The sequence below is a fragment of the Ambystoma mexicanum genome, chromosome 3p (assembly GCF_040938575.1).
Source record: "Ambystoma mexicanum isolate Mex_15411 chromosome 3p, UKY_AmexF1_1, whole genome shotgun sequence".
Classification (NCBI taxonomy): Eukaryota; Metazoa; Chordata; class Amphibia; order Caudata; family Ambystomatidae; genus Ambystoma; species Ambystoma mexicanum.
The window spans coordinates 1073116570-1073133980 of NC_090925.1; positions in this window are offsets into that span (position 1 = coordinate 1073116570).

The window sequence follows — 17411 nt, forward strand, 5'->3', positions numbered from 1 at the left end:
TCTCGGCCATACCTTTCTGCAAGATTTGCTCGGATTTATACAACAAACTGCTATGATTCCCCTCCCCATACAAAATGTCCTCAGGGGATTCCAGTTTGACAATAAAATAATAAATTACATTTTACCAAGTTTGGACATCCAATACTTATTCTCCAGTTTATTTAGGACACTAAGAGAATATACTTTGTACGAATCTGTGGAGAAATTTGTGGACAGTGGCACATCCCCCTTTTTGGTGTGACCCTACGGCAAAAGGTGGTTCTGGGAACAAATCTTAGTTTTGTTGGAGTTGACTGTGCACCCCAAACCTACCCAAAAATGCCATTTTCTAGGAAGATGCACTTTTCTGTGTCCTCTTAGACGTGTAAATAACAAAGTCATTACCATGCATTGTTGGTTTAATATCCTAGTCCTCATGAAGGAAGGAACTAATATGGGGGTGTATAACCTGGATATGCATGTTTGTAGGTCTACCCACATATAAAACAAAAGTGGTGAAATTGATGCAACCGTACCAGATTCATCTGGTCATAGCAATTGTACATGGTAGCTGACTTTTCATCGACGCCCTGGCTTTTAACATTATTTATTCATGTGCAGTCATTTATATATAGAGTCTTTATGCAAAGCAATGAAAAATAATAAATCAGTACAAATGGAGTGCAGTGTTGAAAAACGCATCAAAAGAACACACCTATAATTACAACAAGAATTTGAATGCCTAAAAGATGTTATTTTGGATGTTTCTGTATTAAATTGAGGGTAGGGCAAGAACAAATATCAGTGGAGCAATAGAAGGAAATGCAGTATCTAAAAGATACTACTTTAGATGCTTCCTGAACAAGTTCAGGGCAGAGCAAGAACAAATATCAATGAGAGAACATTCCAGAAGAAACACATGAGAAGACTAAAATGACTGAGAAGAAGAATGGAGAAGCCTAGCTTGTTGACACATGGAAACAAGATCGCACAGGAGCCGCGTGAAAGGGCATGAATGCATTTGAATGTACTGCATAGAAATTGAAACTGAAATCAGGCAGGAATAGGAAGCCAATGAAGATGAACCAAATATTTAAAAATCCTCGTGGAAAACCTCGTGGAAAACCCAGACCAAAAAAGAACCTGAAGTGAAGATGAGTATAGAACGAGGAGGAAGAAAAATGTAATTAGCAGCCCCTCGTAAAGAGAATCACATAAATTAAGATGAGCAAGAGCTCTTGTTAGTAACTAAAGTTCAGTAGATGAAAAGATAAGAAGATGTCAAATTGTACTCGACCAACCCCATCTCCAGCTAAAGGCCACAAGAGGCTTCTATCAAAACACCAATCAGGTAAAAAATGCCTCATCCCAGCAACATCGAGGACAATATCAGAGAGACCAACCACTGAAGGACTAGGCAATCAGGTGGCAAGAGTCTGTGCCATCCCTTCTGGTATTTGGCTTCACTTTCTGTTGGGACCTTCACTGACAGTGGTCAACTTGGATTGGTGACTTCACTTCCAGTGGCCATCTTGGATTTGTTACATCACTTCCTTCATCCATCTTGGACCAGTGACATCACTTCCTGCAGCCATCTGGGATCAACCCCATCTCCAGCTGAAGGCCACAAGAGGCTCCTCTGGGAACACCAATCAAGAAGAATTTGCCACATTGCAGCAACACCAAGAACAATGTCATAGAGACTGATCAGTGATGGACTAGGCAATCAGGAGACAAGAGCATATATCATCCCTGCTGAACTCTCTAAGGGCATCCAGCCAGGGGCGTCCCAGTTAAGGGTGGAACAGTGAAGGGTGAAGACCAGCTGTTGTCCAGCCTCTTTGCCTCTTAGCCTATGAGCCTTTGCTTTTGCCTTTCTCCCTGTTGTGCCTGTGAGAATCCCAAGCTTCCTTATTAATGCATTGTCTATCCATACTGTGCTACTCACCTATAGGGCATTCTTAGCTGTTCCTCCTGCTGCTCCTCCTTCTCACCTCTGCCCGCAATTTCTCCAATTACACAACAATGTCCTACTTTCCTAGCCCTAGCACAAAACTCACAACTTGAAACTCCCACTACTCCATCTCTATTCCACCTCCTTCCAACAAAAAGAGCAGACAAGCTAACCATACCTCCACTAACAGCTATCCACCTTGACTCGCCTCCTCTGAGACTGAACTTCTCTACTGTTTCTTACCTCATCAACTGAACATTGCACTCTGGAATGCTCAGTCTGTATGCAACTAAAATTCTTTTCATCACTGACTACTTTCACTCCAGCTCTCCTCCCCCTTACCTCTTGCTATCACTGAAACTTGGATTTCTTCATTTGACACTGCTACTCTGGTGGCCCTTCATGACACCAAACTATCCTTCATTCACGCTCCTCGACAGACTGACAGAGTTGGAGGCATTGGACACTTACTCTCTTCCTGCCTCAATGCATCACAAATCTCCAATGCCACATCCTTTCCTACCTCTTTTGAATTCACCATCTCTACTATTGCTCTGCCTTGCTCGGTTCACATATTCTCCATGTATCGCTATCCTGGTCCCACTGGGCCATTCTTTGATGATCTTGGGCAACTCCTTGATTCTCTTGCCAATTAACATCAGCTCATGTTCTTAGGTGACTTTAACCTTCCCTCTCCAACAACTGTTCAGAAATCTGAACTTCAGTCTTTTCTTAATGACCACAGTCTCTATTCTATCCATAATCTACCTACACAAACTGAGGTAACTCTTTGGACCACTTAATCATCTCTGTCTCTCTCGCTGCCATAAATGCTCCTGTCACACCATCCATATCTTATTACTCAATTGTTTGCACCACCGTCTCCTTTCCACCCTTTGACCTTTCCCCACCACTTGCTTCACCTATTACAAAAAGTACATTTGAACCTTCTGCCATTCTCCCTTTCTCTCTGAACTACAGTACTCACTTTCCTCCTTCACACCTGATGCCTCTTCCACCAACACTGCCTTCTACAGCTTCCAAGCACTACTATATGACTCATTCTCCTCTCACTTCACTCTGCTTACTTTCACCCATATGTCTCAGCATCCTCAACCATGGACCACCCATTCATACATCGGCTGCTGCTCAGATTGTGGCATACACACCCGCATGAGGACCTGCAACTCTACCTCTTTAACCTGAACCTGATCAAGTCTACTCTTGATAGAGTAAAAAGGGAACTCTACCTAACACTCATTGACTCTCACACCAACCATCCTTGCTGGCTACAGGGCACCCTACATTCACTCCTCACTTCTCCTATGTATAAGACTATAAACTCCACTCTCACAGCTAATTACCTAGCTGAATACTTTGCTGCAAACATTTTCAAAATTAGAGACTGTCTCCTGACCTTCCTCACACTCTCTCCTCCTCAATGTTACACTCTGCCTACTCTACTGTCATCCTCTACCTTTATCTCCCACTTTAGTCACAATAATACTGACAAAAGCATGTCCCTACTGGTGAAGGCTAACCCCTCTTGTGCCCCATCAGACGATCTTGCTTCTCAGCTAGCCAAACCAATTGCCGCTTCAGTGGCCTCTGACTCTTCAACATGTCCTTTTACTCTTCTTACTTTCCCTCGTTTTTAAAAACAGCCAGTCGTCCCTCTCCTAAAAAAGCAAGGGGCTGACCAGAACCTAGTGGCTAACTTTTGACCTGTATCTCTCCTTCTGCACTACTCTAAAGGACTAAAAAATGTTGTGTTCAACCATTGTACCAATATCAGAGACATGCACAACCTTCAATAGCCCCTACAAGCAGGTTTCCGCTCCTGTCACTGCACGGAAACTGCTCTCATGAATATGTACAACTTCATCACCTCAGCTAAATACTCCAACCTAACCTCTATCCTAATTCTCCTTGACCCGGCTGCTGCCTTTGACACTGTCGATCACTCTGATCAATGTCTCTGTAGTAGCTAAACCTAGTGCGACGCAAGTTCCTTAACATCACTTCAATTCTCGAGGACAAATCCTTCTAACTTAACAGGGCGCGCAGGTACCAACGACAGGTGTCATTCTAAAAAGTCCCTCACCAGTAATGCATGATTTCTTATCTATTGTAGTTTTTTGTGATCAAAAAAGCATTCTTCCTCCTGTATGCATATATAGAATGTCATAGGTGACAATGAGAAAACACTCCGACAAGAAGAGACCAAATTAATTCTCGATTTTGAGAGTAAGACCCCAGTTGGCCATAACGTTGATGAGGAACTACACACTTTCTTGGGGACTTAATTATTTTATTATAGTAACAGAGTGCCCAGACAATATCCTTCATCATCAACCCAAAGGACCCTATATTATAATTCCTGATGTTTGGTTGTTTGTAAAGGTTTTTTCTTTCTTTTCTCCCTCGTTCAATGTTTATAACATTTTTAATTCTTGGTGTATAGTTTCTTATTCTATTCGCCTTTTTATGGTAAATTGCAATATATGGTTGATCATGATCAAAGGCTATTTGTACGTTTTATTGGTTAATAGGGCCATATACAGATTTGTAAAATATCTGAATATTTATCAACTGTTGCATAACATATATGGCATTGTATATAATATTTTTTAAATTGTCTTTTTTACATCTAGTAGGATATAATTATTGCAAATGTGTGTTGCTGTGTTCTATACTTGGGTTTTCCCTCATGGGTCATATATGTATCATTGATCACAGGAAGGCACTATGCACTTTATATCATGTTAATGCTGCTTTACGAATAGGTAATATTCATGTATCATAGGAATGTATTTTGCACAGTATGAGTATGCGTTCATGAACCCAGCCATGGTTCTCCTTAGTATTGAAATGCACTAGCACTTTATAGTCTGGAATTTTGCACTGGCAAAGTAACTGTGACACAATACATAGCATTACGCTATATATATGCATATGCTTATTGAATATTGGGGTAATCTGTTCCAGTGCAGTTAAATACTTTCTTAGTTGAACAAGGAGCCCTATATTCATACTACATTTCCATGGTCTGGGAATATGTTTTAGAAAAGGAAATAGCTTTTTAAATGCACTATGCACTTTAAACATGACCCTTAGAAATGCGTATTACATTTCTTAACCATATAACATCCTCGGTTATGCAACCAGTGGAATATAGTAGCCTTTTGAAACGTAACAAACAAAGCCCAAATCACGGGGAAAAGGATGATGACTTTTGTCTAAATACCATGGGCCTCGTTACACGGTAGGCGGTAACCATGGCGCTAATAGCGCCATGGTTGCCGCCAGTATTTTACTGTGTCCGCCTTGGTGGATGGCGGAATTACCGCCCTACTCCAAGGTGAGCGGGGGCGGTAATTCCCCATTCACCAAGGCTCTTCCCCATTCCCATTTTTGCCCCCATAGGGCATAATGGGAATGGGGAAGGTGCTAATTACGGTACCGCAAATTGCAGTACCGTAATTAGCTCCGAGGTCCCTTTGCGGCACCCTACTTTAACGGCAGGTAAAACCAGCCGTTAAAGTCCGGTCCCGCAAAGGTACTTTATTCCAGTAAGGCAGTAGGGGTTTACTGGTACCGGTGCCCTTACCGGTACCGGTAAACCCCTACCACCTACCGTGTAATGAGGCCCCATGTCTTTTATAATGAAATAATGACAATAACATCTATGCTTTTTTACTATGAACGTTGAAAATAATGCTTTTATTTTCTAAGCTAATTTTCTTCGTTTTCTGTGATATGGGTAAGCTTGACTTTGATAGCCCAATCTAATATGGCTACCAACCATGGATTGACCTTTTTTGTAAGTCACCTCTCCCAAAGGGGGAGGAGTAACTGTGAGCAAGCCACTAGGTTGTGGCGAAACGCGTCAGGCTGCCGTCTGGCTAATAACATTACTAAGAAATGTTCCTTTTTAAAGAAACTGCTATGAATTAATAAAGACTGTTTAAATGCACACAACCGGTCCGCAGTAGCGGGCGAGTAGTTATGGTTAAGTTGCTAAACTCATAGGAAGACCACTTTTTCTGTGGCTTATAACTTCGCTCCCCCTGGAGGAATCCTCACCAAACTTTCCAAAAAAAAGTATATGGCCGGCTCTGAATTTATTCACCAAGTAGGGCAAGGTATTGTGCAAGGGGGCTAATTACTCTTTTAGTACAAATGAAATTCCAGCTACTATAAAAGAAGCATGGGTCACACCTTTACTCAAAAGACCCATGCTAGACCCCACCATACCCACTAATTACAAACCCATCACAACAGTCCCCTTCTTCCTTAAAATCATAGATAGAATTGCATATACCCAAGTTCAAACCCACCTAGAGAATAACATTAACTAGGGGACAGCCAATCAGGCTTCCGCCCAGGCACAGCACTGAGAACTTGGGGTTGGTCACCCTGAGTAACCTGAGGGCAACCAGACGTGGACTCCCTGCTCACTGTGCCCAGAGAGGCACAGCTTCAGCTCACTGATGAGGGCCAACAAGGCTGAAAAACGTGTATGGGGTTGCTGTTGGTACTCTTGTTCAGAGAGGAATTGCCATAGCATTTCGGTGCTGGACTGCCCATGTGGGCGGGACAAAGACTGATATGCAAATTGATATTTCCCATCTTTGAAAGGTACACTGAGCAACAAGTGTGTGCTGCAAACTCTCATCTCCGAACAGGTTATCATGCCATGTTCTTTCTGGAGAGGAGTGCCTGCTACCTTTTTTGAAGTATTTACAGCACTGAGACAGCCCTTCTGGATTTAAAAAACCAGATGGACGCCATCAGGGAGTCAGGGAAGCTAGGTATCTTACTACTACTTGTCCTGTCCGCGGCTTTCGATTTGGTATACCACAACAAACTATGCCTAACATTAGCAAATAACTTCCACTTCTCAAAGGAGGCCACCTCCTGGATCAAATCGTTCCTCTCAGACAGCACATCGAGAGTAGCCATAGGCGTAGAAGCAGCAGATCCCATATCAGTCCCTTTGGGTGTTCCCAAGGATCCTGCCTCTTTGCGTCCCTCGACGCAATGGGAGTAATATACACCAACTTGGATGACGACACACAAATCCTCATCCCAATCACTGGGAACCTAGAATTAGATACCATATGTGTCAACAAAATGTACTCACTCATCCAGAACTGGATGGCAACCAATAGTCTCTGCCTCAATGGAGAAAAAACAGAGATCCTCATTGTAGGTGCCCCCGCCCGCCTAAGCAAACTTCACCCACAATACAAATCTATTGTCAAAGGTGGTACCCCTATCACTATATCACATTAAGTCAAAAACCTAGGGGTATACCTTGATTCCAGCCTCACCATGTGTAAACACAACAGTTTGCTGTCACAGCTAAATTGATTGGATTGCTTTGAGTAAATCTCTACTTACCACTGAAAATGGTGTCACCCTTGCTAGAGCCCCCATACTGACTAAAATTGACTACTGTAACGTCCTGTTACTAGGCACCTATAAGAAAAACATAAACTAAAAGCAATTATTTCAGAATAAAGCCCTCAGAGCAGCATTAGGCATACATAGGAGGGAACACATCCCACAACACAGGAGAGAGGCACATTGGCTACCAGTTCAAGCAAGAATTAACACAAGACTCTCACCATCACAAACAAATGTATCACCAACAAGGCCCCTATCTACCTTAACCAAAGCCTGTCATGCAAAGCCTCAACCAGAACACTTAGATCCAGCGGTAATAGTGACCACACCATTCCCCCCTTCACGAATGTGACAACAGGCAGGTCCAGCTTCCACATAGCAGCCCCCAGAATCTGGAACACACTACCTACCAACATCTGCAATGAGACTTCTTATCCTAAATTTAAGAAACTTTTAAAAACCTGGCTTTTTAACAAATACTAACACCACCCTAGACAGCATAACCAGCTCCTACTTGGAATGTAATACAATTATCGCAACTAGATCAAGAACCACCATGTAACTAACTTTCGTGTAAACCTCCTATTTGTTTATTCCTGTAGGCAAGAAACAAGTTCAGCCATTATATTGTGTGTTTGTAACCATTGAGATTTCAAATATGTCTGTAAGTACGCCGTGGTACCTTAGGGTTTGGCGTATTATCAAATGCTATAAATAAATAAATAAAAATAAATGACCTGTAACCATGACGTCCCTGCAACACTATTTTTCCATTTAATTTTATAGGTTTTTACTAGTGCAACTTAACCATGACATCTCTTTAACAACGTTTTTTGTCAGTGAATATATATATATATTCAAAGAAAAAAAACATTAGTTAATTATCAGGTAAGGTAAAAAACGTTTTGGAACAAAATCCTGGAAATTCTGAAAAAGTGACCTTAACTTCTGCCCCTGTTGCGCAGCCTATGACCACAATGATGCCATCACAGATGACTTCACTGATGACATCACTGATGATATCAATGGTGATATCAGCTCTCCACTCACCAGCAGTCAGATTAAACTCCTACACAGTGATGCAGTTTATTTCCGGTTTATGGGTGGTCCTTTTGTCGCAGACCCTTTCCTTGGACGGCCAATGCTGTCTCTAAACTGAACTCTATTCTTCTTTCCATGACGCAGCTGCCGCCTGCTTCTGCCCAAGCTGTGGGACTCACTTTGTTCTGTATTGCCATTTAACTCTCCTTTTCCTTTTAATCTCATTCTGGTTGGTGGGATGCGACCTCTGTGGGCAGTTGGTCTCTTCTATCTCGCACTCCTTAATTTTTATAATTCAGATATCATCTTTTACCAAACTACTTCAAATAAAAGCTTAACAAGTAGTGAAATTATGTATGTTTAGCTGTTGACTATTGTTAAAAATAAACAATATAAAACAAACACACACCATAAGCATAAAAGGAAAGCAAGAAGGTAATAATTAAAAAACACCATGGCATTCTGGCATTCCTCTTCACAAGAAAGACAGAAAAGCAAGAAAAGTAAACAGAAACAAGGGGAAAACCATGTTCCAACAAGATGGAACCTACCCTCCAGAATTTACAACACCCTGAATTCCTGTGGTGAAATTGCTAAACTGACAAATGATACAGACCATAAAAAGAGCAAACACAGAATACTTTGCATGCTACCTCTTTACCTACGACTCCGCAATGGATAATAGACAACCGGCAAATAACCCACATGCAAGAACCAAACAAACATGGACCCCACCAGTCTGCCAAACCAAACACGGCAAAAAGCAAAACATTGCACCCCAGATAACACCATTGGAAAAACCCCAACAAGATTCAGGGGCAAACTCGAGTCCATAACCATTAACACACCCTACATTACCAAAGACTGGAATAAAGTACCCACACTCAAACAAGCCACCAACCTCCATGAACCCAAACTAAGCAACCCTGCCATTAACCTAATTAGACTATTTGACGAAGAGACAAACACCCAAGAACAACCCCAGCTAGCAAGTGCAACCAGCAGAGAATCACCATTAATGAAAACCCGACAAACACCACACTGACATGAACACACCAAGGAACAGACAACAACCTGCACTAGAAACACCCACAGCTCCTCCCTCCACAATCACCAAAGACGATGGGCCTCATTACAAGTATGGAGGTAGCCATGCCACTTTTAGCAGCATGGCTACCCCCATACTGGGTACCGGTTCCAGGTTCCTTGAATGGGGAAATACCGGGCCATTCCGAACTTGGAAGGCCCGGTAGTTCAACCATTCAAGAAACCCAGACCCGGTACATCCCCATTCCCATTTGAGCCCCCATAGGGCTCAATGGGAATGGGGATGATGCTAACAACGGGCCCGTTAATGATGGTCCTGTTGTTAGCATCCTGATCTGCTCGCCGGTGCCACTAGGGACACCTGGTTTTACCAGGCGTCCTTAGCGGATCCCGTGAGCAGAGCTCGTAATGAGGCGGTAGATGGTTAAGGGGGCCAGAAGCTCTACCGGCGCCATTAACCCTCTACCGCCTTCTTTGTAATGAGGCCCGATGTGTTGTTCACCAATATACAGAATGGCATGCTCTTTAGAACTGATACTCTACATAAAGGAATACTCGCCAAGCGATCCATGCTGAAAACTTCTCACCTGACCTGTACCGCCACCAACCTACATATAGCTACTAGTTTGGGCCAGCCTATTTTTCACTGCACACATATCTCAGAGCTGGAAGATCCATGGAGTAATATCAGTGCTAGCAATGCAGAATTCGGAATTGCGGCAATAATATGTTGTTGGGATTGTGACGGGTGACGGGTGGTGGTGAGATCATTCTCCTTTGGAGTCAGAAACGATAGCACAATTGCTTCTGTAAGTAGGGTTTACTTAGCGCTTGATGCAGTGTGCTGGTTGTTTGCACAGTGCCTCCCTGTAAGAATATTTAGCAAACAGTACAGAGTACAGCACTACTGCACAGGTAGCAAACAGCACAGAGTACAGCACTACTACACAGGTAGCAAACAGCACAGAGTACAGCACTACTGCACAAGTAGCACATTTTTTTTGCAGCACCACCACCACAAGGGTGCGGTGCATTGCTATATGGGTTAGCAGATTAACAAGGAAAGACAGGCTATTCAGTCAAAAACGATTTTAACATATAAGATGCAAATCTATTTCTACAGTTAAAAGCACACGTGCTCATTTAAAAATGCACACTATTTTTCACCTGAAATGCCTATGGTGCGAGAGACACATTTGAAAATTAACAGCTAACCTATTAACCATTAACCTGACTAATAAAACCTTATTTAACATAACCCACTAATAAAATGTGTTCTCCACTGCAGAATTAGGCATACTCTGAAAACCATTTAAATGTGTGTGCAGATTTTTTTTTCTTCTCTTCTCTGCCTGATTCTCCGTGTTTTTGTGCACAGTAACTGCAGGAAGAAGGAAGTCAGATTTGCAACAATTGCAAATGTATAAGCGAAGCTATTGTTGAAGAGTAGGAGGATGAGAGATGATGGATTTCATTGGGACACGTCATACAGAGGGCTGAGAGGAAAGTTTTAGTGGGCAGTAACGGGGAAAAAGACAGGAGACATTTTTTCTGCACTACTGGGGAGAAGACCTGGCTGTGGGGCTCCTGACTGAATGCAGATTCCTGTGTCCTGCTGCAGTCGAGATTGGGGAGAGCTGAAAGAAGGACCTTTCCACTGGCTGAGGCATTCCTATCTGCAAAAGCTGAGAATTCCAGGCAATGACCCCGGTTTGAGAAGGCAAGCGTTCCTTTTTGCTGGAGTTAATCTTCAAGGGAGTCACATTCACAAAGAGAACAGCCAAAGAGAACAACTAAAAAGATAAGGTAATGAGAAGTGTGGGAGCTGAGTGTGTACGGTAATATGCAGTCAGTGTAGGATTCCTGTGCGTGTCTTAATCAAGTGCTAATGTTGCAATTTGAGTTCTGTTCTCCGCCACTCTCTTTGCAGTGTGTCACAGACAATGCTTTGACTGTACCATTTTATTTCTGTAAATAATGAGATCGTGTTTAAATACAACTTTTATAATACAGAAAAATATTTGAAAACAGACGGGTGATGTTTATTGTTTACCATTACAATGCTGATGATGTGGGGAGATTTTTAAACAGTGCAATGGTCATTTTAAGACAGATGTGTGCATGTCAGAATCAGTATGAATAATTGTGAGTGACTGTAGCATAGCTCGTTGGAGGTACATGAGCCAACGGGAAGAGAGACTCTCTGAACATAGCTCCCTACCGTATATAAGGTAGTGGAAATTACCACAAGACTACCATATATAGCTCTCTGTCGTAAATAAGTCAGTGAGTTCGCCCATATTGGCACACCAACACTATCACTGGAAAATGTGGTATTCCTAGAATGCAGGTCTGAGGTCTCTCTAGTGATCACACGAAAAATCTAAGCAAAGATAAGGGATTCTGGACATTGGGGCCACAAATAAAACAAGGGAATTATGCTCACCAAAATACCACCAACCACGTTTACCAAATATGCAGGTCTGGGTGCTGAAATAATGCATGTCCATTGTATTATTGTTGCACATGGCCAAATCTGAATACAAAGAGTGATTATTGCTAAGTTATTTTTCGGCGGTAATAAAATACCGTCAGGCCCCAAATCTCCACAAAATACCCTACATATTTATGGTGCGTTGGCGGCCGGGAAAGTGATCATAGAGTACCTACTGGGCGTGGCAAGCGTGTCTCACACTGCCATTTGCACATTAAAGGGAACCCATTTTATAATAGCAGTGTGCCACTAAAAACGAATTTCAGAATGTCACAAAGGGAAACCACATTCTCAGATCTAGTGCAATATTTAGAGGCAAAGTTATTTGCACATGGGAATTGGTCTTCGAATAGCACGTTAGAATGGAGTAACCGCATTCAGGGTGAGGTGCAGAAAGAAAAACTAGACAGTATTTTTGCAGAAGGCAGCATAATTCAGGTCTGCCTTACAAGATTATTGAATGCAGCCGATAAAAGTGCAGAGAAAGACTGTTTAATACGGCTATGCGGCAAAATATGGTTTATTTTAAACAAGTCCCTGCGAATGCAAGAGAATGATACTCAGCTAATTAACAGGTTAAAGACTGAATTAGAGGGGGCAAGTAAAAATCAGGAAATGTTGAGAGCAGAATTGGATGTATGCCAAAAAGACATGCAATTAAAATGCAGAGACTTTGATACTCAGTTATCCAAAAGCAAGAAACAATTTGAAGATAGTGAGCAAGAATTGGCACACTTAAAAGCCTTAGTGGATCACATTAGGCAGGATAAAGATGAGGTTGTTTCAGAAATGCAGATTTTACAAAAAGAACACTGTGAAAAAGAACGTGATCTCCAGAGCGCAGAACAAGAAATGATTAAAATGATTCAAGAAAGAGACAAAAGAAATAAAGAGTTCAATGAATGCCAAATGCAAATGTGCGACATGCAGGAGGCGATTAATAAAATGAGCGATGAAAATAATTATTTGCAGAATGAAGCAACCAGACTCCTTAAAAAGTGTAAGGACTTAGAACAGCAAATGTGCATTCCCAGGTCCCAGGAGAGGCGGCAGGGTACCACATTCAATGGAGTGGAGGTGAAGTCTAGCTCTGCCCAAAGAGCTAGTGCCCCAGTGACTGGGCCGGTGACTGAACTTGGTTGCAGCGCCCTTGGGGGATTTGATACTCCCATTGGGGGCAGTCACCAATCTCATACACCTGAAAACAGGATTGACTCACAAAATAGTGCAATTCCATGCATTGCAACAAGTAGCCCCATAAAAATAATGAAATCCATTAAAGCCCTGATCAAACCATTTAAAAAGGGAGGTGAATGCTGCATTGAGGATCACTTAGAAGCGGTGCATGACATTTTTAAAGCACTCCAGATACCTAGGGAACAGTACAGACAATATTTTCATTTAACTTTAGATGCCCCGACGGCCAGCATCATAAGGGGATTAAATGAACAGCAGAATATGACATGGCTGGAGTTTGAAAAAGAAATTAGGCGTCATTTTTCTCCTTTTCAGTCATTGCAGGAGGCAAAGAAAGTCGCGTACACAATTACTGCTGGACCTAATACATCCCCTCGCCAATTTTTACAAGACTTAAAAAGAGCATTCTCTCGCTTTGATGTATCTTTTGACTCAAATTCCAATGAGTTTAAAACTGCATACTTCTATGGGCTACAGAAAGACATCATATCCCAATTGGTCCGTGAATTTGACCGTGACAAGTCCCTTGAATGGATTGTACATCAAAGCACAAAGCTATATGAGGTACTCTATTGTCAGGGTAGAGAAAGTGATAAAATGAAAGATACCAGGCCTAAATCTAAAGAACCCTCAGCCACAGTAATGGAAATCAGGTCAGCCAAAATGTCCCTTGAGTCTGCTCAAAGCCAAGGTAAAAATAATGTGACACCTGAACAAAGGGGTAATCAACAAAGATCGCCATTTCCTGTACCAATGTTCCAATCACATGATCCTAGTAATAGAGAGAGCTACATCAGCCCTAGGTATCAAGGGGACAGACCCCGGGTAGGATATCGGCCTGATATGGCAGGTATGAACAATAACCAGAGACAAAATCAAGATCAAAGAAATGATGGTCCCTACCAGTCTTTGGGGACACACAGTAGGTTTGATCCCAACACCATGATATATGGTAATCAGGATAGGCCCCGATATGTGGATCGATTTACTGATAATGGAAATCAACACAGGGGCCAGTACCCACAATCTGAGAGACAGGACATGAGGCAAAACGTGAACTACAGTCCACGCCAGTACAATGATTCCCCACCAAGGGACTATAATCAAAAGATGGGTGCAACCCGCTCCCCTCCACAAATGAATCAAGAGTTCAGAAACCATCCCAACCGACATCAATCACCTGAGAGGTATCAAAATAGATCCAATCAAGGGGAAAACAACCAATATCGACCTAGGCCACAGAAAGAGGATCCTAGAGAGATGGAAAGGTTCCAGTGCCTTGAGGCCCAAGTGAAAATGTTAGCTGAGCAAATAGGAAAGCTCTATACAGCGCAAAAACAACCTTCCAAAGAGGGGGCTGATGGCCATAGCAATGACCGGGGGGCTTCCGAAAAGTGACTAAGTACTCATGATAATCGCAGTGCCAAAATGACAGATTGCTCTGATATAATTTTGCATAACAACTCTGAGGTGACTAATGGATTAAAAATGAAAGTACCAGTAAATGAAATTGTGATAGAAAGTGCAAATAGACTATGTAGGTCCTTTAAAAAGGTCGAGCAGGGGACACCGTTATATTTTGAGTGTGGTATGTTTGATGTCAAAGTGGATTGAATGCATTCCTGCACCAGATTGTAGTGCGCAAACAGCAGCCACATTGCTGGTGAACCATGTGTTCTCAAGGTTTGGGTTGCCACAAAGAATTGAGTCAGACAGAGGAAGTCATTTCACAAGTACTCTAATGAGTAAGGTATGGCAAATACTAGGTGTAAAAAGGAAACTACATATCGCATATCGGGCGGCGTCTTCAGGTACAGTTGAAAGAAGCAATAGGTCTGTTGTGGATATTTTAAAGAAATTTGTGGCAGAAGCAGGTTCCAGCTGGGATTTACGTTTACCGTTGGTTCTGATGGCAATCAGGTCGACTCCTGCCAAAGCAACAGGTGTTAGCCCCCATGAGGTCTTGACAGGTAGGAAAATGGTGTTACCACAACACCTACTATACAGAACACATGAGCAAACTCTAGTGAGTGCATCCACAGTTCATGAATATATTGATGAACTGAGGAGGCATTTGCAACATGCATTTGCTTTTGTGCAGAGAAATCTGGAAAGAGCTGCTGACAGTGCAAAGTCATATTATGATAAAAAGACATCAGTAAAGGAATACAGTGTAGGGGATCAGGTGTACAAGTTTCATTTTGGAAAAAGTAAACAGAAAAATTCTAAATTTCTAGCGGCCTGGCAGGGGCCATTTCGGATTATAGATAAGGTCTCTCCTGTAGTGTATAAAATTTTGAAAAATGAAGGTGAAACAACAATAGAGCAGTTTGTCCATGTAAATCAAATCAAACCATGCCATCCCAGACATGAGATCAGGCAGCTTGAGCATGTAGAGACAGATAAAGTCCCTTAAAAAAAAAGGAGAAAATAAGTGGATGTAGTCAGGAGGCAGTGACAAAGAAGTTAAAAAAAAAAAAAGTTGATTGTTATGATGGCACATAAACACTGTAATATATGTAAAAATATATAAATAAATAAATAAATAAATAAATAAATAAATAAATAAATAAATAAATAAATAAATGCACATATAATGGAAGCTCATGGTTGGTGTGCAGAGAGAAAGTGTGTTAAATATTCAATATCTGCTTGTTTTCTTTTAACTTGTGTTTAATTTCAGAAAAAAAAAAAATGAAATATTTTTACCAAGCATGTTTTATTTTTGGCAAAAGGATGAAGTTAGTATTATGCTATGTACTTAATTTGTTTATTTTCTATTTTGATTTAGACAATTAACATTATTTGATCGGAGGTTCCGAGATCAGAGCCCACGGGAGAGACGATGGAGTCCTGGAGTCCCCTGGATGAAGACCAAAAGATGCCTGCCTCCAGGTGGAGGTGAAGACAAAATAACCGGAATGCCAAAAGAGATGACTGCTGTGGATTCAAGATTGCCAAGATGAAAGAATACTCGAATGAACCGAATAACATCGCTGGTCGGGACATACCAAAAGAGACAAAACAGAAGTTCCGGCATATGAAGTTTCACGTATTTATTATTTTAATTATTTATTTTAATTTGTTATATTAATTATTTGTTTTAGTTAGTTGTTTTATTTCGTTGTTTTTAATTGACTTGGAAAATTTAAACTTAAAGTAATGCCACTTCCACTGAGAAGACAAATGTGGAACATTTTATGAACTGATGAACTCAGATGAAATGTAGATTGCAAATTTTCATTGATGCACATGAATATTCATTTTGTTGGATTGCTATATTGTAAAAAAAAAAAAAAAGAACAAGTTGTTTTTAGGAATTGGCTTGAATTATAGCCAAGTTCTAAAAACAAAAGGAGGGTATATGTAAGAATATTTAGCAAACAGTACAGAGTACAGCACTACTGCACAGGTAGCAAACAGCACAGAGTACAGCACTACTACACAGGTAGCAAACAGCACTACTGCACAAGTAGCACATTTTTTTTGCAGCACCACCACCACAAGGGTGCGGTGCATTGCTATATGGGTTAGCAGATTAACAAGGAAAGACAGGCTATTCAGTCAAAAACGATTTTAACATATAAGATGCAAATCTATTTTTACAGTTAAAAGCACACGTGCTCATTTAAAAATGCACACTATTTTTCACCTGAAATGCCTATGGTGCGAGAGACACATTTGAAAATTAACAGCTAACCTATTAACCATTAACCTGACTAATAAAACCTTATTTAACATAACCCACTAATAAAATGTGTTCTCCACTGCAGAATTAGGCATACTCTGAAAACCATTTAAATGTGTGTGCAGATTTTTTTTTCTTCTCTTCTCTGCCTGATTCTCCGTGTTTTTGTGCACAGTAACTGCAGGAAGAAGGAAGTCAGATTTGCAACAATTGCAAATGTATAAGCAAAGCTATTGTTGAAGAGTAGGAGGATGAGAGATGATGGATTTCATTGGGACACGTCATACAGAGGGCTGAGAGGAAAGCTTTAGTGGGCAGTAACGGGGAAAAAGACAGGAGACATTTTTTCTGCACAACTGGGGAGAAGACCTGGCTGTGGGGCTCCTGACTGAATGCAGATTCCTGTGTCCTGCTGCAGTCGAGATTGGGGAGAGCTGAAAGAAGGACCTTTCCACTGGCTGAGGCATTCCTATCTGCAAAAGCTGAGAATTCCAGGCAATGACCCCGGTTTGAGAAGGCAAGCGTTCCTTTTGCTGGAGTTAATCTTCAAGGGAGTCACATTCACAAAGAGAACAGCCAAAGAGAACAACTAAAAAGAT